A 23,922-nucleotide genomic window follows, 5' to 3' on the forward strand; every position below is an offset into this window, starting at 1 on the left:
CTCCAACCATGGTGTTTCTGTAAAACACACAAAGAAGCTTCTTATTTATTATTATTATTATTATTTAAAGTTTATTCTCATTTATTTTGAAAGAGAGATAGAGAGCACACAGGGGAGGTGCAGAGAGAGGGAGAGAGAGAGAATCCCAAGCAGGCTCTGCACTGTCAGTGCATAGCCTGACATGGGGCTTGAACCCACAAACTGCAAGATCATGACCTGAGCCGAAACCAAGAGTTGGGTGCTTAACCGACTGAGCCACCCAGGCACCCCATGAAGAAGCTTTTTAAAATGGCATGGATTAACTTCATGACCCTTGACACAATTAGGGGACTCTGGTTCTTTACAGGGAAAGTTTTTCCTCTAACTCGGATGGAGAGCTGTATTAAGATGGGTGGGGCAGCAGAGATGCACCTCTTTTTGGGTTTCTGGGTCACAACGACTTGAGGTCCAGGAACAGACGCCCCCACCAGCCGTTTCTCTCCCTCCTGTCTTCCGGTGCCATTTCTGATTTGATGACATCTCGCCCCCTTGTTCAGGTGACCCCCTCCTGTGCCTGCACAGCTTGGTAAGGTGGCCCAGCCATGGTGGAGGTGGCAGGTGGGCAAGGCAGCCAGTGCCCTTGAGCACTGACCAGTCCTGCTGGAATGGGGTCTGTTGTGTCTGTGTGGCAAGGTCCTTCCTTCCAGAGGGCAGTGACCTGACCACCGTCAGAGCCAAAAATGCCAAGTGGCAGGGGGCCTGGGTGGCTCAGTTAAGCACCCAACTTTGGCTCAGGTCATGATCTCATGGTTGGTGAGCCGGAGCCCTGCATCGGCTTCTGTGCTGACAGCTCAGAGCCTGGAGCCTGCTTTGGATTCTGTGTCTCCCTCTCTCTCTGCCCCTCCCCCCACTCATGCTCTGTCTCTCTCTCTTTTTCTCTCAAAAATAAACAAACATTAACACTTTTTTTTTGGAAAATGCCGAGTGGCTTCTCAACCACGCCATGGGCTGGACTTGCTGCTTGTGGAAAAGGACAGTGCATCCCGAGCGTGCCCTCTTGGGTTTTTCTGCAGCCAGTTCTTTGTCTCTAAGTGGTGCAGTGGGCTTTGGGCCACAGACTGCTTAGGACCTCAGTAAACCCTGGGAACCAGCCCATCCCCTCCAGGGAAAAACTTTGCCCCTGGGCAGGGCTTGGGAGGGGGAAGTGAAGGCTTGCCGAAAGTCTCTTCCTCTTTTTACATTAAAATCTTGGCAAGAAAAGGCGCTCTTTCTTTCTGTCGCCTGTATCAGCAGCAGATTCCCAAACTGAACTCCGAGACATCGTCCTGGCTTCGTCACACGTCACCTTTGCCGGCTGCAAACAATCTTTCTTCTCCAGCTGATGGGGACTCTAATTAAACTCCAGGTGGTGAATGGGCGGTAGGGAGTGTGGTTCTGTACAAATACAAGCTCTAACTAAAGCAATACAAACACAGAGGAAAAAACGGGAAGCTTGTCAAGAGGGAAGTGCTGTATTAAAACATTTTACCTTTACTGACATTGAAGAAACCTCCCCTTTAGTTTAACACTGGGAGATGTGTTAAATACTCTGTGGTGTAGTGACATGGCTGGGTGTTCCAGAACCTTTAACAGCAAGGCAGCAGAAGTATCTTTATTAAGGAAAGGTGATTAAGATATACTGTGAAATGAAACACAGCAGATTACAGTTTAGGAGCCATTTCTATAAAAATATATGCATTATCTTTATATAGATACAGGAAAAAACATTTGGAAGGGGATCCACTTGGTGGGAGGTTGGATCATGAGTGTTTATATTTTCTTCCTTTTGCTCATCTTTGTTTTCAATTTTTTGTCTGCAGTCAGCATTGTTCTTCATAGAGTTTAGGGTGAAAGAAGGATGTCCGGGGCTGGGAACCGCCCTTTTTTACCCAATCATTCCACACATTTATTGAGGGTCTCCTAGGAGCTGGGTGGGCACAGTGATAGGTGTTGGAGCGGAATAGCTCCGACCTTTGCCTTCACCGAGCTGATGTTTTAGTGGGAGGCTTTTCTTTTTCTTTTTTTTTTTTTTGTTTGAACTTTATTTAGAGAGAGACAGAGAGCAAGTGGGGGAAGGGTAGAGAGAGGGTGAGATAGAATCCCAAGCAGGATCCATGCCATCAGCTCAGGGCCCGATGTGGGGCTCGAACCCATAAATCGTGAGATGGGTGATCTGAGCCGAGATCAAGAGTCGGATGCTTAACTGACTGAGCCACCCAGGCGCCCTATGGAAGGCTTTTTACAAACACTTTCAAGCTAAAAAAATAAAAATAATTACAGGTTATACAAATTACCGTGAAGGAAAAAAAAAATGCCGGTGGCATATAGGAATGACTGAAGGGAGGTGAGGGAGGTGTGACTGGGAGCACCCCTTTGAGGAGGTGACCCTTGAACCTGAAGGCCAAGAAACAGGCACTTGAGGAGGCTAGAAGGCACATCTGAGGCGCAGGGAAGGACCAGCGATGCAAGGCTGTGAGAGCCTACCGCCTTCCTGTAGGTCACCCCGTGGAACTGCCCACCTGTGAGAAATGTTACATTTGGGAATGTGATGGAGGTTCATAGAGCCTTGGAACTCTGAGGAAATACGGCCTTAAGGACAACTTTATGGCTCCTGAGAGATTGGCTAATGTTTTGCTAAACAACAGGAGTGTGTTAGGTTTGAGCTGTCGGCTTTGTACTTTGTTTCTTTTGAGTAGCAGCTCTGATGCTATCTTTCATGGCGGACAGGCTTCGCGTGCTGTCTGGGGATGCCCAGGCCTCATTCCTGTGTCCTCTTCTGCATTCAGGAAACTCGCCCACTGCATGCTCAGCCGTCAGGCCGGACACTGGAGTCCTAGTCCTTAGCCTTCGAACCTCTGGCCGTCCTGGAAATGTCTGGGAGGGTGCCTCTTTCCTCAAGGATTCAGTGTTCGTTGTTTCCACCAAGAGGAGGAGGGAAGCCGTTCATAGAAGTCCCTGAATGTTAGGTTGAGGACTAATATGTCATATTTGAATTAACTATGGTAGCACCATCAAGAGTCCTCTCTAAGGGCAATCCAAGCAACGCAAATCAAGAACCATAGCGATATTCAGATCCTTTAACCCAGAACTGCAGTCCAAGGAACTTAGGTGGAAGTCATTTTTTTTTAATGGGAAGAAACCAAGGATACAGCAATGTCTATAACAGCAGTAATAGGCATTAATGACATTGTGCTTTGGGGCTTTGAACATATATTCCTATACTGACAGTACTTATGAGAGCTTTGCAACATTCCCGTGATGGATGTTCTTATGCCCATTTCACAGATGGGAAATGAAAGGTTAGAGAGGTCATGTGAGTGGTCCTGGTTCACCCTGGCAGGTTCAGGCTCTGAACTCTAATACATGCATTGTTGCCTGGTGGGTTTGTTCAGAAACTCTGAAAATGATGGAAGTCAAGAAAGCATATGGAGGGAACCAAGACTGAAAATTATTATCGAACTTGATGTATGCTTAGTTGTGTCCCAAGCATTTTGTAAATTTTATCCAGGTTAATCTTCACCACAAACTTGAGGGGAGACTGAAGCTCTGAGAGGTTGGAGAATTTGTATAAGCTGTAGAACAGGATTCAGACCCTGGCTCGGCCAGGTGGCTTCAGTTCTGTTGTATTGTCCCTCTGCTTCACAAGAAAGCATTGTTGGGTGAGTGAATACATAGTAGGCTGATGCCACAGCTCTGCATCTTCTCCAATGCAATACATTCTCTCAGTACTCCCATGAGAGTTGCAGCTTGGCTGACTCTTGAGGGCACACTTTTCCGACACCCTTCACCTAAAGGCTCTCTTTCCTCACTCAACTCATCTCTTGCAAAATGCTCAGAACCGAATGAGTCCAGGGTAAACCAGGCATGCAGGGTGTGAACCTTTAGCAACCGAAGGAAATTGAGCTATTTCAACGTGATGCAATATTCTGCCGCCATTAAAATGATAAATGTGACTGTAGAAATATGAAATGGCATTGGGAAATAGTTGCACGTATCTGAAATAGTAATGGAAGCGGTGTGCATTGATGTGAATAAAGGTTGGGAGAGGACAGGAAGGAAAACTGTGTAAAGGTATTGGGATTGAATGGTGTCACCTTCTGATGGGTCTGCTAAGCTAGGAACCTCAGGGTCAGGTTCCACAGCTCCCACTGCTACTTTGCCCAGATTCAGCTAGTCACAAACTCCTGGAGATTCGACAGGAGTATCCTAATTCTGGTGCCCCTTCTCCCTCTCCAGTGCTAGCTTCCTAAACCAGGCACTAATTATCTGTCAGCTGGACTGTACAAAAGCTTCAGCGGTCTGTGGACCTCAATTCTCCTTCCCACCATAGTCCGCATTGGACACTGTCGTCAGAGTGACCTTGATATAAAACGCATCTGATCATGTGTCCCCTTGCTGAGAAGTTTCTGTTTACTTGTTATTGCCTTCAGGAGGCAAGTTCAAACTTCTTAGCATGGTGTTTGAGGAGGTCCTGCACAGTCACACTCGCCCAGCCTTACCTCCAGCATGTCATAAACTCCCCTTCCTCTCTGCCCATGTGCCTTTTCTTCTCGTCCCCTCCCCCAGTCTCTTCAAGACCAAGTGCATCCGGTCTGAAGCCTTCACAACTGTCCCAGGGATTGTTGGTTCTTCCACTCTCCTAGATGACAACGAATGATGCTGTGTTGTAATTCTGAGGTTACAGCTCTTTCTCTCATGAAATTGTGAGCCCTGCCAGGGCAGGTACCACACATCTGTTGACCTCCAATCTAGACCCTCAGCGTGGTGCCTAGGACGCAGTAGGGTGGCAAAATTGTGTATTGATGGAATGAATCAATGAGTGAGTGAAACAATTTGTTTATAGTGTTTAAAATTTTTTTTTAATGTTTATTTATTTATTTTTGAAAGAGACAGAGTGTGAGTGGGGGAGGCTCTGCTGCACAGAGCCTGATGCGGGGCTCGAACTCACAAACCGTGAGATCATGACCTGAGCTGAAGTCGGACGATTAACCGACTGAGCCACCCAGGTGCCCCTTAATGTTTTAAAGTTGATTTAGTAATAACGTTTTCAAAGGAAACAACATTTAAAGAAGAGATCAGGAACTTCTGAAATCTACAGAAGCAGAGTCAAGTTTATAGAAATGCAGAAACACACGGTGGAGTTGACAGGTTGGGTTTGAATCCTGGATCTCCTACTGAGTCTTGGTTTCCTCATTTATAAGGGGGATGTCATAATAGTACCATATAGGGTGGTTGTAAAAAGCAAAAGAGGAAAAGCAAGCAAAGTGCTTAGTACAGTGCCTGGCACATTGGAAGGACTAAAAAAAAAAAAAAATGCTAACAAGCCACAGTGATTAAATCATCGAGAGCCTGGGGTTCTTATGTAAACCTCTTTTTTTTTTTTTTTTTTTTGCATCCTTCTGCTTGTTTTTTTTCAACATAAAACTTTGAAAGCTTTGACCTCAGCTGAAATGGGATTACATTCACGCAGGGTGACAAAGAAAGGATTGAGGAAGGATAAGTTCAGCACTTCTTTGAAGGTCTTGTCTTCTGTTCCCTCTTTCAGGATATCCCACATGGGGTAGTATAGTGGTAGAGCTTACTTGTGAGTTCTGTCACAGGCCAGGGATCTAGGGCAGACAATGAGAAAGGTATCTCTGAAGGGGGTGCTCTACCCTCCTCACAGGATTCATCTTATTTTATGGTTATCATTCAACAACGGACGTTTCTTTGCTAGACTGTAAGCTCCCCCAGGCTGGTCTCATGTCTGTGTTGCTCTCCAGGGATAAAATTAGGACCAATGGATGAAAATTGTCGGGTATCACATTTCTGCTCAGTGTAAAAGGAGAGGTTCCTCAAGAACCTCTGACTGTTGCAATAAGGAGAAGAGGCTGACCGTTGCAATAAGGAGGTCCCCATAATGGGAGACATTTGAGCTAAACTGGATGGGGTTGATACTATGGAAGAGATTTCTGCTTTTGTTGGGATATTGAGGTAGAGATGTATGGTTACTCAGAGCTCATATTTAAGGGACTGGGCAGGTGTATGAACTTTCTTCCTCTGGCACAAATTGAGGACAGTGGATTTCTGTGGACCAGAATTGTTTAAGACTGTGTATCAGCGTGTAAGAAAAACGGACCAAAGTTCTTGGATTGTGAAGACTGTTCTGTCAGCATCAATGTTTGCAAAATATTGGCTCCCTTAGTTTAACTGAAATTGATAGAGATTATAATATAGTATAGAACTCCTAAATTTTCCTAAAGTATGAAAATTAGGGTAAAAGTCTGAGGCCTATGACCCTTGCCTTCAGTGTATGCCTTCAAAAAGCCATCTCTCGGGGTGCCTGGGTGGCTCAGTCGGTTAAGCGTCCAGTTTCGCTCAGGTCATGATCTTGCGGTTCATGAGTTTGAGCCCCACGACGGGCTCTGTGCTGACAGCTCAGAGCCTGTAACCTGCTTCAGATTCTGTGTCTCCCTCTCTCTCTGCCCCTCCCCTGCTCGTGCTCTTTCTCTGTCTCTGTCTCAAAAATAAACACTAAAAAAAAAAATTTTTTTTTAAAAGCCATCTAATCTCTCTCCATGACTCTTAACACATTTCTATATAGTATGGCTAACACCGTGGAGTCTCCAGGTAATTCAAGAGGAAGACAAAAGAGTAAATAAGGGAAGGGCTGCCCTTCTGTATTTGGGGCAAGGAGTGCTTTCTTGGCTACCACATCTGGTAAGGCCTGGATAGTTCCTGGGATTTTACCTATTTGACCAGAGTTCATAGTCAGGTTTTCATAGGTAGGCTTCCTGGGTCCATAAATCTCCTGAAATTGTACGCAAATTTGTGTGCATATGTGCATTTTTCTGGGGGAGAAAAGCCCCTACTTTTGTGGGATTTTCAGTAGGGGCCTTGACCCCAAAATATTTCGAACCATTTACTTCCATGGTAATTATCCGATCAAACTGAAAATATTCCAGGTAAAGGTAACATTGTAATCATTTACACTTTAGTGTTAATGAAAAAAATCTGTGTCATAGCAGGATTAGGATGAACTAGCTGGATGGACTGTTCTGTTTTTTTTTTTTAATTTTTTTTTCAACATTTATTTATTTTTGGGACAGAGAGAGACAGAGCATGAACGGGGGAGGGGCAGAGAAAGAGGGAGACACAGAATCGGAAACAGGCTCCAGGCTCTGAGCCATCAGCCCAGAGCCTGACGCGGGGCTGGAACTCACGGACCGCGAGATCGTGACCTGGCTGAAGTCGGACGCTCAACCGACTGCGCCACCCAGGGGCCCCTGGACTGTTCTGTTTTTATATGTAAAGAGGGAGCATTTATGTTCCAGGGTGAAGAGAGATTCTGGAAATAAGATGCTGTGCCCTGGGCCACATCCAAATTCTCTGCCCCCCGCCCTGGACATTTTTGCCCAGAGCGTAACTCTGTAACATTTCATTTATCTCTTAGAGCCATGCGTGGCAAGGTACAAGTCTCAAGTGGCGCCTGATTTCTGTCCTCAGACTGATCATTTAACATCTCCCCAGGGTGTCTCCACGATACCATCGTAGGCGATAACGGTGCACCTCTAGGCTCTGGGGAGTCGGCCCGCGCTTCTGCTTTGCCGGGGAGCGGGAGTGAGGTTCAGTACCTGGAGCGGGGGAAAGGCTTGCTCGCCAGCCCAGCCATTTGAGGCGTGGGGGGTGGTGGGATGTGGCAGCTTCGCTGAGTTCAGCACAAAGAGTCCTGATCGGCGAGTTCCGAGTTCCAGTTCCTGGTGTTTCCGAGTTAGCTGACCTGAAGCAGCTTACCCCCACCTCTGAACCTCAGTTTTCCCAGTGTAAGATGAGAAGATTGCAAGACTCTGACCCACCCAGATGCCATCTCGGCGCGACGATGCTGCTCCTTTAAGGAGGGCGGGGGGCGCGGAGGCGGTGGCCGCGCCCCCTTCCTCTCCTTCCTCCGGCGCAGGACCACCTGTCTCCGGCCTCGCCACGCCCCCTTCAGGAGGGGCGGGGGGAAGAGGGGCGGGGAAGGAAGGCCGAGGATTTACCTTGCGGGGCGGGCGCGCGACGCATGCGCACGGCCGGACAGGTCCGCGGCTCCCTCACTTCCTGGCATTCCCCCCTCCCCCTCCTCGCCGTTACCCTGTACATCCGGGTCACTTGCCCTCCCCGTTCGGAGCCGCCGCTGCTGCTGTTGCTGCTGCTGCCGCCGTCGCCTGGCTCGTCGCGGCTCCGCCACAGGGGCAGGTGCGGAGGGGCTCCCGGTCCGGCCGCCGCCGCTGCCCCGCTCCGGGCCCGGGGCTCCCTCTAGCGCCGCTGAGGGGCCGCCGCCGCGGCTCAAGGAGGGCGGAGGAGCGGGGCTGAGAGAGCCTGGAGGCTCGAGCGGAGAGTGAGTGATTTATTTTTACCGTTTTCCGTCTTCCCTCACGCCCCTCGCTTGCCTGCCCCTCGACCCCTTTTTGGCGGAGAGACGGGCGCGGTGGGGGCCGCGCCGGCGCGGGGCTTCCTCGGCCCCCGGCGCCGTGGGCCCGCCCCGGCGTCCACCCCCGGCGCTGCGGCTGCACCTCTGCGGGCGCCCCCCGCCCGCCGGCCCGCGGCGCCCCGGCCCCTTCCCCCGCGGCCCGGGCCCCGCCGGCGCTCATTCATTCGGACCTCCTTTCTTCCGCCCCTTCCTCCCACCCGCACCTCCAGGCGCGTGCTCGGCGCGCCCTCCCACCCCCCTGGAGCCGGCCGCCGTGCGTGATTCTCGGCTCCCTGGCTCTTCCCCTCCCGCGTCGGCGCTCGCCCCCCATCCCCGGCTCCCAGCTCCCTGTCGTCCTCGCGGCCACCTTACCTCCCTCCCTTTCTCCCCGGACTCGCCCACAGATCCACACCCCCTTTTCCCTCGGATTCCGCCACGCCTCGCCGCGACAGCCAGCGGTCCTGGTCACCCGCGTGGAAGTTGGTGTCTTTATTGCCCCTTTCCACCCTTCCACCTGTGCGGCCAGACCGTCCAACTTGTACACCGCGTTGACCTCTTAAATTCCCAGCATTTAAAGTCCAAATTCTCTGTCCTAGGGTGTGGTCTTAGTGTGTTTCCAAAACACACAATTTCTGCTATAATTACCCAAATCTGTGACTGTCAAACTGTAGTGGAAGTGGCAGTTGCTGTGTGTGTGTGTGTGTGTGTGTGTGTGTGTGTGTGTGTGTTTATAACTCCTGGCTATTCTTGGCCGTACCAAATATCTTTTTTTTTTTTTTCCCTTGGAGGGGTATCTATGATGCATTAATTTTCTCTGAATATAAAATTTGGCAGAAGATTGTTACTCTTTCTACACCTCCACGTTCCTCCTCGATCGGTTTCTTGCCTGATTTGCAGCCTTACCTGTTAATACCGTTTGTTGGTGAGACTTTTTCTCGTCTAATTTGTCAGCAGTAGTTATCGAGTGTCCCCTGGTGTGCGGAATACTGATGAAATGCCTGAATTCTTGCAGTACCACAAAGTGCTATTCTGGATAAGACAAAGATTTTTGGAATTTGTTTACACTTTTTAACCCCCTTCCTGCGAATTTATTGAGTTTGCCATCCCTTTCCAACTTAATCTTTATGTGGAAAATGTGTATCAGTCAATTTTGTGTTCTTACAGTCTTGCAATTTGGCTGACAGACATTCCAGAGGAGTGTTTTATATAGCTAAAGGAATTTCAATCACTTGGGTCTTTGGGGACTTCATGCAAATCACTTTAGACAAATGTACCTCAAGAAAAACACACTGATCCTTTTAATTCTTTAATTGTATTTAATAATAGAAACCGAAGTTTCCTGTCTAGAACATCTTGATAATTGGGGCTTATTTGATAGCCCCTTTGTGAAGTGTTGTAGTTGGGTAACACTGCTTGATCAGCATTCATAAAATGAAATGAGAGGCCCCCCCACCCCGCCCCCGGCCATTTTTTCTTGGGACCGTCATAGTCCATAATAATGAAGTCAAAGGAAGGTTTTTAGGTCTGAGGTATACCTGTCTGCATATCAGTATGATACAGTTGCTATCAGTGTTGACATCACCATTTTCTAACAGCCTTTCTGGGGAGCTAGGTATTAAAAAGGCACTTGGCTGTTTGTTCTCTTTTAGGTTTTGGATAACCACTCCAGCAGTAAGATTTCTTTTTTTTATGTTTATTCAGTTTTGATAGAGACACAGCATGAGTGGGGGAGGGGCAGAGAGCAAGTGAGACACAGAATCTGAAGCAGGCTCCAGGCTCCGAGCTGAGCTGTCAGCACAGAGCCCCGACACGGGGCTCGAACTCCAGGACTGCGAGATCATGACCTGACCTGAAGTTGGATGCCTAACCGACTGAGCCACCCAGGCTCCCCTAGCAGTAAGATTTCTTAACTCGTAGTTAGGATTGCATTTCTTTGGCAGAGCAATTTTGTTAGATAACGTTTTTTTTTTTTTTTTTTTTTTCAACTCCTTAAAACTTTTAACAGTTATGTAGCTGCTCCAGAGGAAACTCTTGCTTCATAAGATGTTGGCTTTATAGTATGAATTCTAGATCGTTTGATAATTGAGGAGAGGCTAGATTTTTCTCTCCTAAGAAACTGGTTCAGCCAAGGGAGACGTGATTAGTAAATTCATTCTAGTTGCCCTGGCAAAAATATAATTGCAGATTCTAAGATTAAGCAAATATAGTTTATATAGATTACAGGTGATATTTAACAAAATCAAACTTATGGTGTCCCATTTTTCTGAGCTTTCCCCAAATATGGGTTAAAAATATGTTATAGTGTCACTCTTGGGATTATTTAACTCATATTTGGAATGGTCATTTACCATAGTAAGTAATTGGGGAGTACAGAGGGATGCTTCTATCATCTTACTCCTGGTTTCCTTAGTGAAAATACTGACTGGACTGTCACTTGAATGAGGTTACTTAAATTATTAAGTATTGACGCACTCAACTTATAGAGCCTATAATTTGCTCTTTCACCATTTAAGGAAAACAAAATTATAATGTTTCGAAATATTTAATTATGTTGTTAGTGGCATTCCCACTATTTTTCATCTCTCCTTTTCTATTACTGTGTCAGAATTTAGACTGATGCTCAGTAGATATTCAGATGTTTTGAATAATTGAAAGAATGGCAAGGTCAAAGAGTTTTTGATTATAACATCATTTTGTAATTATGTGGCAAAAGGTTTGGGAAAAATGTTGATTGGTCTCAGCTGCAGTTTTCTCAAGTATTTCGAGGATTGCTATATTTGATTACTTAAACTGCTTTGGGATCTTTGGGGAAAAAAGTACAGTAGACATATATTTTGTGTTATGCTTTAGTCCATTGAGTGGATTGTTCATTTAGAATGGTTATTTGACTCGTGTCTTGTCAGTATTCATGAGCAATGAATTCGGATAACATTTTGTGCACTTAAAATCAGCATAAAAATTCTTGGGTGTGTAAGCTTATCCTATATTATGATCAGTTTCCTAAAATTAAGTTAATTTTTCAAGAGCTATTTTTTCAGGTGGCAGAAATGGAAGGTATCTTAAGTACTGTGACAGTGGTTATGTAATGTTTCAGTGATAGTGATAATGTTAGTAGTAACTAACACATAGCGTTTACTACTTGCCAGGTTGAGTTCTAAGACATTCAGTCTTTACAACAACCATGTTAGGGTTGTTCGTATTCCCATGTCACAGACTAGGAAGCTGAGGTTACACTAAAGTGACACAGCTACTTACGGATAGAACTTGGTGTTGGCTCTTTAATTATTATGCTGTAATAGTGAACACTTACTGTATGCCAAGTTTTTTATATAGATTAAGGTAGTTTTAGGACAACTGCATGGTATATGTTAATTCCTAGTTAATTCCTAATTAACACTAGGAATGTCAGGCTCAGAGAGCTTAGGTATCTTGTCCAAGTATGCTCCCAAGTAGGGTGAGGAAGGCTGGCATAAACCCAGGCCTCTATGATTTATAGTCTTTACTAAAATTTGGTTTCGAAGTACTAATTTGAGGTCCTGTATTTTATATTACATACTTAGAAGGCATACTTAAAACAGCCAATCTAAAGGCTTTTTCAGCTGACACACAGGATGGAAAATGTTCACTTCTCTGCTGTCTTGTGAGCATGGACAGGATTATGATTTCCTGTTAACTTGCTGTAGGTTCACTCGTTTCCCACTCATGTAAATATATTGGAATGCAAATGAGTGACATCTGTAAAACTTTTCAAACAAGGAAGTCATTCTTAGAACGTTGGTTCTTTAAATATACACATTTCTTGTGACACATCCCACGTCTTGATTGTGGTACCATGGGTGAGAATGGCTTTTTTCAAAGATGTTGGGTGATTTTGTTTAAGTGAAGACCTAATGCAAAGATACGTTTTTGTAGCTATTTATTTTGAAAAGATGCTGTTCAGTGTACTATTGTATGCAACACTGTGAAGTTTTTAATCCAGTGCAGTTATTTTCTGCCATGCAAGTAATCTCTACTTGATATATTCTAGTTGGTACATTTTGTCTGGTATTGTGTTAAGTTTAGACTGATAAAGATACTCTTCACCGTGCTCAGAATAATACTTCTTCCAATGAAAAATTGGCATGTTCTTAGATAATTCACTTTACATTGAATGCTTATTTAGGTCAATTTTAGGACACACTTGCTATGAAAAGAGTTATATATTCCTAGATATAATTATTTGGCAATTATTTATGTCATTTCTCTGTGTGTGAGAGGAATAGAGAATTTGAAGGCACTAATTTAGATGAAATCTGTGATTTAATAGGTCTTGAAGTGATTTTTTTTTTTTTTTTAAGAGAGAATGTGAGTGGGGAAGAGGAGGGGCAGGGGGAGAGAAAGTGAATCTTAAGCAGACTCCATTCTCAGCACAGAGCCCAACGTGGGACTGGATCCCTGAGATCATGATCTGATCCGACACCAAGAGTCAGACGCTCAACCAATAGAGCCACCCAGGCGCCCCTCATATGACATTCTTAATTTAATTTCAGTGCAATGTGATAGGGAGGGCAGAATATAATTTTATTAAAATAATGTATTTTTAAGCTGAATGGTCATTTAAAAACCTGTTTTTGATCATGTATTTTTTTTGACAGCTAGCACAGTACTTGGTATAGGATTGTTATTAATCACCCGAATACATTTTTAAAAATTTTTAATGTTTGTTTATTTTTGAGAGAGAGCATGCACATGCACTCACGTGCAAGCACGGGAGGGGTAGAGAGAGGGAGACACAGAATCTGAAGCAGTCTCCAGGCTCTGAGTTGTTAGCACAGAACCTGACACGGGGCTCGAACCCATGGACCATGAGATCATGACCTGAGCTGAAGTTGGACGCTTAAATGACTTGAGCCGCCCAGGTGTCCTTAATCACCTGAATACTTAATGAGCACCTAAGCAGGGTTATATTAACAGTGAATAAATATTGGTGGTCCCTCCTTACAGTAGAAGATAGAGAAAAATAGACAATGTGAATTCACTGCTATTTGTTCCATAGGTACCTCGTCTTATGAGTCTTAAAAGCCCATGTTGTAATGCTATCTGAATTAAAACCTGCAAAGTGGTCCATTAGTCAGTCAGGCTAAAGGAAGAATGCATGGGCATAAGATGAAGGAGAAGCAAAAGCTTGGAGATAAGAGAGGTCAGGTAGATTTTAGAAATGGATACTGGTTTTGTATGATGTAAAGGAGGGGTGGGTAAGAGGTACATAATAGGTAAACTGTAAGGCTGGCTGCGTGAGTCATGTTAACAAGTTTAGGTCAGTTTGGACTGAAGGCTATGGGGAAACCATTATAGGATTTTAAGCGGGAGAGAGTGAAATACTCAGCCTGTTCTGACAGCTTCTGGAGAATGGATTGAAGGTGAAGTAAGATTGAGTACAGGTAGGCAAGTTAAGGGGCTGTTGCCAAAGTCCAGGAAAGAATTGATAATGCTCAGTATTTGTTGACAGTGGAGCAGTGGTGTTAAATCCATAAGATTTGATGATTTACTGGATGTAGGCTCTGTAGAGGCTGTAACTTTGCTTCTGGTGGTAGAGTAGGTGATAAATTTTCCCCAGAGGTCTTGTTACTATTTCATGTAAAATTGAGATGCTCCTGGGGCTAAGACAAAGCCAGATGCCTTCTCAAAGACGCATTTTGAGTTGACTCTCTCCACATTGTTAGTCATGGAGTTGACCTGTCCCCAAGTAGGAATATAGGACCCACGTGGGTACTCCCAGGAGGTCACTCTCCCTGGGCTCTGTCCAGGTGGCATAGCCAAGCACAGGGCTTTGCCCCATGACATATAGTCCCTTTCTGCGATGCTGGTAATGAAGCCAGGCCTTGAGTCTGTGCCTGCATATTCCTGCAGCTTCTCAGAGTTCTGTGGACGATGACTGAGGAGACAAACCATACAGGAAACCGCTTTCAAAAGCACCCCCTGTCAGGCTCTAGGTTGATTGGAAGTAAAAGAAAAATCTGCTTTTATCAGCTGCTGTTGTACTGGATTAAACTCTTACCTATCTTGTTTTGCAGTGATTGCTCAGGATTCCAAATAATTTGATTTGGGGAGAGAAGAGGAGCCTCACCTAACATTGACAGTTGATACTTCATGCTTTTGGGTCCTTTATTTGGCAGGGAGAGTTGGTAAAGTGAATGATCAGTGCTGTTTTTGTAAGATAAGTCTGGAGGTTTGAAAGCTTGGGCACATGTGACCCATTTTTAAAACTACCATTTAGAGTAAATCAAGGGGGAGTAGTAGATTAGAAAACCAAAGCAAGAACATCAGGCTGGGGATCATGAGGTCTCCATGAATGACTCAGGCATTCAGTTTCCACAAGAGGCTAGTAGCATGCTAACAATTACCTTAGAGAAGGAGTATGCCAGAGAGTTGGGTCAGGGAGGCGAAGAGTTCAGAACCCACAGGGGGACTTCCAGGGGGAGACTGTCTGCCTCCCTTTGTCAGAGGGTCTAAGCAGTAAAATCATAAGTTACAGAGACTTGTAAATAGAAACGGCCATTAGGGTTGTAGGGTCCCAAAGGCACTAGCATTTTTCTACATGCGGCCCTTCCTGATTGGGAGAATCCCCTCTGGCACTTACAGGGTGGGCAAGTACAAGCATACAACACACCAATTCTTATTATATGTTGGATTGTAGAGGCAGCAACAATAGGACATTGAACTCGCCCAAAGAGCCCTACTCTTACATGATACTGATTTTTCTTCCCATCTGTATGTAAATCCTGCCCAAACCCTTTTAATTGAATCTGGATGTTCCCTCCTCTCATGGGACGAGGTAGGTTGGTGATGACATGGGTTCCTATATCTAAAAGAACCTTAAAACTTTGAGTCTGTCTCTGCAGTTCCTTATAGGGGTATAGGCAGCCCAATAGGGGTATTTATGGCCTTCAGTTCTTTTTGGGCGTCAGAGAGACCTCAACTCCATCTTTTATCATTTTTTTCTGTAAAGCAGAAGAGTTTGGGGGTGGAGGTAGAGTGGGATAGAGATGGGAGCATGGAGGGAGAGAGAAGCTGTCTGTACCACAAATCAAAGCTTTGTGTTCACTTTTGGTCATTCCCTTGTAGTTCAAAGGAACTTCTCATATTTTTGGTGCACCTAAAACTCCATATTGGCAGCAAGGCCATCGTTACTTACATCATCTATTTTAGTTTTGGGGATTCCTTGGCTCAGCAGTCATAGCCACATTGCCTTTCACCTGGAGACAGGGCTTGTTGCCGCATTGTCTTGCCACATCCTTTCCTCTGCCAGCCCGGAGGAGAATGAACAAACACCATTTGGGTGGGTGATTTCAGTTCCACTTCTCACTGCTCAGTTTCTAAACATTAGTCCAACTCCTATTCGTTAATCGGTAGAGTAGTAGGGATCTGTATTCTCACCTTCTCCCCATCTACCAGTAGGACCATGCTCAGATCCCAGGGTGTCTTCCCATTTCCTAGAACTCTGCCCTTGGTGGCCTTTATCCTCTCTCTCCTAGAAAGTCACGGATGGTTCTGTCAGCATCCCGTCCTTATTCCCAAAACTGTCCAGAACCATAATGGTCTGAAATCTTACCTTCTTGCAAGCTAGTAAGTTACCCTGCCACATTTTGATCGATGCTGGTATACCGAAAACAGACTCCTGTGGGAGAGATGAAGGGCAGTTTGTTACCCATGAATAGCAGGAGCGGTAGCCAGAGGCTCAACATTTGTGCTGGTTTCCTGATGCTCAGGTAATACTTGCACACGTAGTGGGTTACATAATCAGAGAGAAGCCCTGAGTTTAGGGAACCCAAGGGTATTGTAATGAGCAGCAGTCATGCCTGCCCTTTGTTCTAGAGGGATACATTATATTTATTATACTGGACAGTAAGCATGCCTGTCTTTTGCTCCAGAGGTTAACATTTATCTTTATCTTTCAAGGCTGTTTGAAAATATAGTCCAGAGCAAAGGGCAGTGGGTCAGTGTTGCTCTGCTTACAGAACATTAAAAAAATTGTCTGGAGAATTGTTTTTCAACATATGTAAATTATACGTCAATAAATCTGACTTAAGAAAGTACTGGCATGTGGTAAGAACACGGTACGTGTTGTTATTGGTATTCTTGATCTGCATTTTGAGGCAAACGTATGATGACCTTGGTGGAATTTTGAGATGCATGTTCTCCAAGGTAAGTTGATAACTAATAACATTTACTCAAAAAGGAATGACTAACCTGTCCAGACATCTTTTGATTTGAAAAAAATCAGATGTGTTTTTTTTTTTTTTTTAAGCATTTTATTTATTTATTTTGAGAGAGAGGGAACAAGAGCAAAACAGGGAGGGGCAGAGAGAGAGTGAGTTCCAAGCAGGCTCTGCACTGTCAGTGCAAAGCCTGATGCAGGGCTCTTGTCTCACGTGAGATGATGACCTGAGCCGTGATCAGGAGTTGGACGCTTAACCAACTGTGCCACCCAGGAGCCCCCATACGTGTTTTTTTCTTTAAGAATTTCAGGGACATTACATTAAAGTGAAATGTGAGAAAACCATCTTGTGTTGCAAGGCATGAGATTACTTTGCTTTTGTTTATATCATACTGCAGTTCTTGCCTTAAAATTCTGGAAAATTGTAACAGAAGTGTTAAGCACATTTTTAACAAGGCTTTTTTATTTTTATTATTATTTTTTTAATGTTTATTTCTGAGAGAGAAACAGAGAGACAGAGCACAAGTGAGGGAGGGGCAGAGAGAGACACACACAGAGTCCGAAGCAGGCTCCAGGCTCTGAGCTGTCAGCACAGAGCCCGACGCGGTACTTGAACTCATAAGCTGTACAATCGTGACCTGAGCCAAAGTTGGATGCTTAACCAGCTGAGCCACCGAGGCGCTCCATGATCTAAAGGCATCTTTTCCTTTAGATCTTGGGACAATATAGATTTAGGGAAGTTAAGAGAAGCTAGCATAGTTGGAGGGAAGTTTAAACTTTGAATTTGTCATTTTTTTAAACGGAGGTTGAGCTTCATTTTATCAATTGGCATTTTCTAACTCCTTTCCAGTTTATTTTCTATAAACAAACATTTAAACAGTATTCTTTTAAAAGCTAACATGTTGGGGGCGCCGGGGTGGCTCAGTCGGTTAAGCGTCGGACTTCAGCTCAGGTCGTGATCTCACAGTCCGTGAGTTCCAGCCCCGCGTCGGGCTCTGTGCTGACAGCTCTCTCTGCCCCACCTGCTCATGCTCTGTCTCTCTCTGTCTCAGAAATAAATAAAAACATTAAAAAAAATTTTTTTAAAAGCTAACATGTTGAACATTGTTACATTTATACTGGTTTTGACTTAAATATTTAATATGTTCTGATATTATGTAAATATTATTTACCAAGTTTTCTAAAATACAGAAAAGTCAGCTTCATTTATTCTATTCTTTCGGGTTAGAGTGTACTTGAATGTACAGAGCTGGACGTGTAAGGTAATTTTCTAGCTATAGTGGCACCACTTCTGAGTTACTAGTGAGTAAAAGGTTGATGTCTGGGAATCTAGGGCTGAAGCATTTTGGAAATACTCTTCAGTAAGTGGGACTTCCTCCATTACAATGTGAATGTAGTTAAACCCAAGCTTTTCCTTTTTATTTATAGAACAGCACGTTGAAGCAGTAGTCAAAATATGTAGCCTGGGGTTGGCAACCCTTTGAAATGGGTGTGCCAAAAGTTCCATCATAGTCTGTGCCATGGTGACAACTGGCCAGTGTTCTCTCTTTGGTATGTGTCACTGGCCCCTTCTTACTAGTCCATTAGCATATTAAAAGTTCATTTAAGAACTTTGTTTTAGCTGATCTTCGGTGTTCCCTATCGGCAACTTTTAAAAATTGTATATGTTTTATTAAAATCAAATTTATTTCTTTTAAACCATTCCGAGTTTGCCTGGTTTGGGTAGGTTGATAGCTTATGCTTTTAAATAATTCAAAACAGTATTTAAACACTTCAGAATTCTTCCTACTTGAGGTATACAAGCAGAACTTTTAGTGAAGTTCTTTCACTAGGATCTTGTTTGGGTCTCACAGGAAGAGATGAGTGAACATTTTTTTAGAAGCATAACTGCTTTACAGTGTTATAGGAAACCGTCTTCAAGTCGTAAAGTAGGGCTAAACAGGTGCTGGTAGACAGTTTATCCCAAGCAGTTACAAGTCACGTGATTTGCAAATATTTTTCTCCCAGTCTGTGCCTTGTCTTGTTATTTTCCTAACGGTATCTTTTGAGGTGCAAGGGTTTTGAACTTTCATGAGTCTGGTTTATCTTTTTCTTTCAAGGATCATGCTTTTGGTGCTCTCTCTGGGAATTCTTTGCCCAACCCAAGGACATGAGATTTACGCCTTTGTTTTCTTCTAAATGTTTTGTATTTTATAGTTTTAGCTCCTGTGTTTGGGTCTGTGATCCATTTTTAATTAACTTTTGTATGTAGTATGAGGTAAATTTCTTAAGTTCATCTTTTTGTGTATAGATACCCACTTGTCTCAACGCCATTTGTTGAAAAGACTATCCTTTCCTTCATTGAATTGCTTTGGTATCTTTGTTGATACTCATTTGACCCTAGATATATGGGTTTATTTCTGGACTCACTTTTGTGTTTTATTGGTCTACATGTCTGTCCTTGTGCCAGTACCACGTGTCTTGATTACTGTAGCTTTTCGTGCCGTGTTTTAATAACGCAAATAGCATTCTTTTCTTGTAAAAGTATATGTTCATTTATAAAAAAAAAAATGGAAACAAAACGGAAAAGTAAAAGAACAAAGCAAAAGTCACTAAGCAGTCACTGTTATGGTGAACATCTCTCCAGATACCTCGCACATGTATGCATGTTGTATGAGTGCATGCACATCCTCCACAATTATACATAAAGGAACATCAGTATTTGCCCACACTCATTGTTCTCGTGTACTTTTTGAGTGAATACATTTATTGTCAGCTTTAAGAGAGAACTGATTATTTTTCTTTCTTTTAGGCACTTCTGTAATTCTGTGAGTTTTTACTGACATACACTTCTGAGAAGAGCAAAGATTCTTTGGGCTAAGAACTATGAGTGCTTTTTTTTACTTGGTAGCATGTTAATTGGAATTTATTTCTCACTTCATCTGTTGAAAGATGACTTTAAAACAAGTTTTTTAATGTGTGCTCTGTGAATGGATGGCAGATTATGTGTGAAACATTAATAAAATTAATCCTCAAATCCGGTTTTAAACATTTAAAGTTTCCATAAATCTGCTCTTGAACATTAGATTAACTTTTTGGCAGTTGTGGTTATGAGTGTGGAGCCAGTAAATATTATATGTGTGGTGATACAGTTTTATTTGCAGTCATATGAGGACTGCTCCCTGCTGCAAGTTTGTTTTTACCACGTTAATAAAGGAAGAACATTCCTTGCTGTTTTGCACTTTGCGGATTCAGTCTGTAGTCCTTGAGATCTTGAGATCTTGAGATACTTTCAGTGGTCGTTGTGGAACTGTGGCCAAATCCTGAGACACTTTCCCATCTTGAGTGTATGTTGGATCCAATGGCCAGAAACTCACCTGGCATTCACATGTTTCTTGCGGTATGCTTTATATATTTAAAGTCACGTTTAGAGATGTAACGTGTATAGGAGAGTGTACAGATTATGTATAATAAAAAAATTTTTTTTAGCGTTTTATTTTATTTTTTGAGAGACAGAGCACGAGCAGGGGAGGGGCAGCGAGAGAGAGAGAGACACAGAATCCAAAGCAGGCTTCAGGCTCTGAGCTGTCAGCACAGAGCCCGACGCAGAGCTCGAACCCAGGAACGTGAGATCATTACCGTAGCTGAAGTCGGACACTCAACCTACTGAGCCACCCAGGTGCCCATACATAATTTTAAAAGATTGAAGTTTAATCTCTGGCAGTGGGGGGCCATTATAGCTTTTGAGTTTGGGGAGTGACAATGTGACAAGTTTCAGAAAGCTACCTTTACATTGGCTTAGTGGAAATTTGGTGTTTGAAAAGGGCACACCGAAATTGTGTGGGAAACTGGATTATTCGATGAAATTATACAAATGAGGGGTTTGGGGACAGGATTTTGAAAAGAAAACTTGAAATAAGAAATTTTCAATTGACAAATGGACTCTTTATAGAAAGGAAAGCAGCGCACTTGAGTGTTAACTGTGGCTAATAACTATGTGGTGGGATTATGGATTTTTCTTCCTCCTTTTTGTGGAAAATTTAGTAAAGTGCTAAATATGTCAGGTAATATGTTGAAATGGAGCTCTTTTTTTGTGAGTTTGGCCCTCGGTCAGTAGGTACACATTTTTAAAGAGAGTTATAAGGATACCATGCAGTCTTGCCAAATAAAGAGCAGGAAAATGGGTTTGGGACTTCTAGTACCTACCCCATCTGTTAGTGTAAAGATTCAAGAAGTTGGAAATTAGAATAGTTTTTGAACAAGGTTGTTGGAAATTGGAAAAGTGTTTGTAAACCAAATTGTTAGTGTGCTAGGATTTTTTTTAAAAATATTTTTTAAATGTTTATTTTGAGAGAGTGAGTGTGGGGGAGAGGGAGAGAGAGAATCTTACCCGAGCTGTCAGTGCAGTGCCTGACGTGGGGCTCCATCCCACAAACCGAGAGATTATGACCTGAGCTGAAACCAAGAGGCAGACGCTTAGCCAGCTGAGCCACCCAGCTGGCCCTGTGCTAGGAGTTTCTTCTAACTTCCCCCCTCCCTTCTTGGTGTGCTCCGCCTCAAGTACAGAAGCTTTCTGGTAACTATTTGGATGGCTTAATATGTAACTCTGCAGTTCAGGGGAGACAGCGGATATATGTTTGTCTCACTGTGCCCTAATGAAACATAAGCTATCGGTGCTGGTGGCACAGCAAAGCGAGGTTACTGTATGGGTGTTCGGCCCATCCTCCCAGAGTTCTTTGGGGGAAGGTGCGTATTTCCTACAGACCGGATGAGGGCTACTAGGGAGGGGAAGCTCATAGGATTGGGGCGGTGTGAGGCAGAGAGGGAGGAAGAAGTGGCTGGATTCCCGCAGGAGCCGCATTATCCCGCATCAGGGTATTACAGTGAGGGATTCCCAGTGCCGGAGTGGGTGAGAGCTTCCGTGGGACTCCTGAAAGCATTCTCTCAGTAGATCAGTTTTAAATACTTTTTGAGCTGAGTGTGCCCATGCCTCTAGTGACACTTAACTGCTACCCCAGGGTTAGGAGAGTGGAAGGGAGGGCCTGTAATGCCTGGGGGTAGCCAGCTGCAGGCCCAGCTGGGACGGGGCAGAAGCTGTAGCATTGGAAGAAAAATGTTGATAATTACACTAAACTGGGTCTATCAGTTTCTAAATTCTGACAGTTTTTATAACTCAAAAATGACCAGAGTCATAGGCTTGCCTAAATAAAAGCTCAGGGACATTGAACTGTGACCACAGAATAAAGGACAGAGGTAGATAAAAAGTTGCTTTATGGTTACATCCCGCAGGTTCTGCTTGTTCAGGGTGATGGCTACAGTTGTTTTTTGTAATAAAGAAAACTATCAATGAAAACAAATTTTTACAGGAAGAATGTTCCCATTGAGGCATTTTATTGTGGATAAAATGTCATTATCTTTGGGACCAGGCAGATCTGTGCTTGAGTCACGTCAGCCCTTATTAGCACTGACATGAGGTAAGTAAATCAGCTTTTGAGGTTCGTTTTCCTCCTTTCCTTTTTTTTTTTTTTTTTTTTTTTCAAGTTTATTTACTTTGAGTGGGGTAGAAGGAGAGAGCATCTCAAGCAGCCTCCTCTCATCAGCACGGAGCCTGGTGCGGGGCTCGATTCCACAACTCTGAGATCATGGACTGAGCCACCTAGGCCCACCCCTCATTTACTTTTTGTGGAAAGGGTAACATCATCTGTTTTTCATTGTTTTATGAAAAAATTATGGTCTCTAGCAAAATGCCTGGTACAGAGTAGGTTTCGCAAATATTTATAACCCCTTTCCTTCCTTATTATAGTGCTGCTTTCTGAAGTTCTAAATACATTCTTACTCTCCTTAATATCTGCTTTGCTTCTTCTAAATGTATTCCTTCAAAATATCAAATGGATTAAGGGATTTAGTATGACGACAGGCTACTATCCAGGATGTAAGAAATGTTGATTTTTAGTATAACTGAAAATTCCACTTTTGATTTGGAACATGAAATATTTTCATAAAGAATGAAAAGTAATTTTACTTGTTTTTCAGTAAGGAAAGCATATGAATTAGGGATCTAAAGAAAAGGTAGGCCCAGGTAGAGAATCTATGCAGTACTGTTCTTGGAGCACTTTAGAATGTATAACACGAAAAAAGGTGTTTTATTGCAGAAAGAACACTTTGTAAAAATCAGTTATCACTTTAGTGTTGTTTTTTTTTTTCCCTCAAAATGTGTTTCATTGTTCTTTTTCTGGGAAGTTTTTTTAACAGTTCTTTATTAGACTGATAACATTTTAAAGTGATCTTAGTATTTTGTCTTCTTTCTGAATGTTCTACCTTTTTAATGTTCAAATTTTATACTGTGAAACTTAAACTTTTAATAAATTTTAAGGTGCCTCATAAAAGTCTCAAAAATGATTTCTGTAATCTTTAATTTCAGAGTGTCTTTATTGTTTATATTCAGAGCCCCAAGTTACATTTGTAACATAGTTAAGTTTTGCTTATTTGTAGGAATGACTTTAAATTAGGAAAGAAATTATGGTTAGCTTTCTATAGGAGTCCAGAATATTCTTTAGAATTCATTCAAGAATCTTTGGTTAAAAGTTTGAGACACTTACAAGTTAATTTGGATGGAAGAGGAGTTTATTGCATGATGGCAGGTAGCTCACAGAATTGGTGGTGGTGGAGAGATTAGAAATTAGATTAGAGGTTCAGAAAGTGAGCAGTAACCACAGGAGGGCAAGCAGCAGGAACATAGAGCCCAGATTATGTTGCAGTCACAGTCTGGTTAGGACACTGTGGCCCTGGTCTCTTGTTGCCGTTCCTCTGAATGATTTCTCAAGTATCCCTGGTCTTTGGATTGCGCTCTCCAGATGGGAAGTGGTGGGGGTACAGGGAGGGGCAGTATTTGTGGGCTGACCTTCCCTGACCTCCACGCTTGTGCTCCATTGACCCTCTCATCATATTTTCATTTGGAGGCCCTTTGCTTGGCAAATTTAACATGGCCCAAACTGAATGCATAGTTTGGAGACATTTTAACTTGTTGATTTGCTTTCTCTTCTTGTGTTTGTAGTGTTTTGAGAGTAATACACTCAAATACACTGTTTTAAACATGTTAGCACCAAATAGTATGTGTGCATGTAAACAGTGATTTCAGGAAATGACAGTCCCTTCTTATTACATAGAAGACAACATGAGGCAATATACATACATACGTATGCCAAATTTTGGAAATACTGAATGCTTTCCACTTGATTATCTCTGCAAACCTCTAAAAGTTAGGAAAGCCAGTTCCATTAAAGGATTACCAGCTCTTTTG

At 43.4% G+C, this 23,922-nt stretch overlaps 1 protein-coding gene and 1 non-coding gene across 12 annotated transcripts in view; both read left to right on the forward strand.

Annotated features, from left to right (window-relative positions):
- CYRIB (CYFIP related Rac1 interactor B) overlaps positions 1-23,922 on the forward strand; it is a 147,399-nt gene that overhangs the window by 60,540 nt on the left and 62,937 nt on the right. For 2 of the 11 annotated variants that reach the window (XM_027063908.2, XM_053208342.1), the window contains exon 1: positions 8,139-8,374. The exons of 7 other annotated variants lie outside the window; for them this stretch is intronic. The gene's annotated coding sequence lies outside the window, so the exon portion shown is untranslated. Of the gene's footprint in view, positions 1-8,137; positions 8,375-23,922 lie in introns of those variants that run through there. 2 more of the 11 variants (XM_027063909.2, XM_027063906.2) reach the window with 2 other exon arrangements.
- Positions 14,186-14,390, forward strand: LOC113600732 (small nucleolar RNA SNORA73 family). The gene has a single exon (XR_003421842.1). It is a non-coding gene; the product is annotated as a small nucleolar RNA SNORA73 family (small nucleolar RNA).

The sequence above is a fragment of the Acinonyx jubatus genome, chromosome F2, assembly GCF_027475565.1.
Source record: "Acinonyx jubatus isolate Ajub_Pintada_27869175 chromosome F2, VMU_Ajub_asm_v1.0, whole genome shotgun sequence".
Taxonomy (NCBI): domain Eukaryota; kingdom Metazoa; phylum Chordata; class Mammalia; order Carnivora; family Felidae; genus Acinonyx; species Acinonyx jubatus.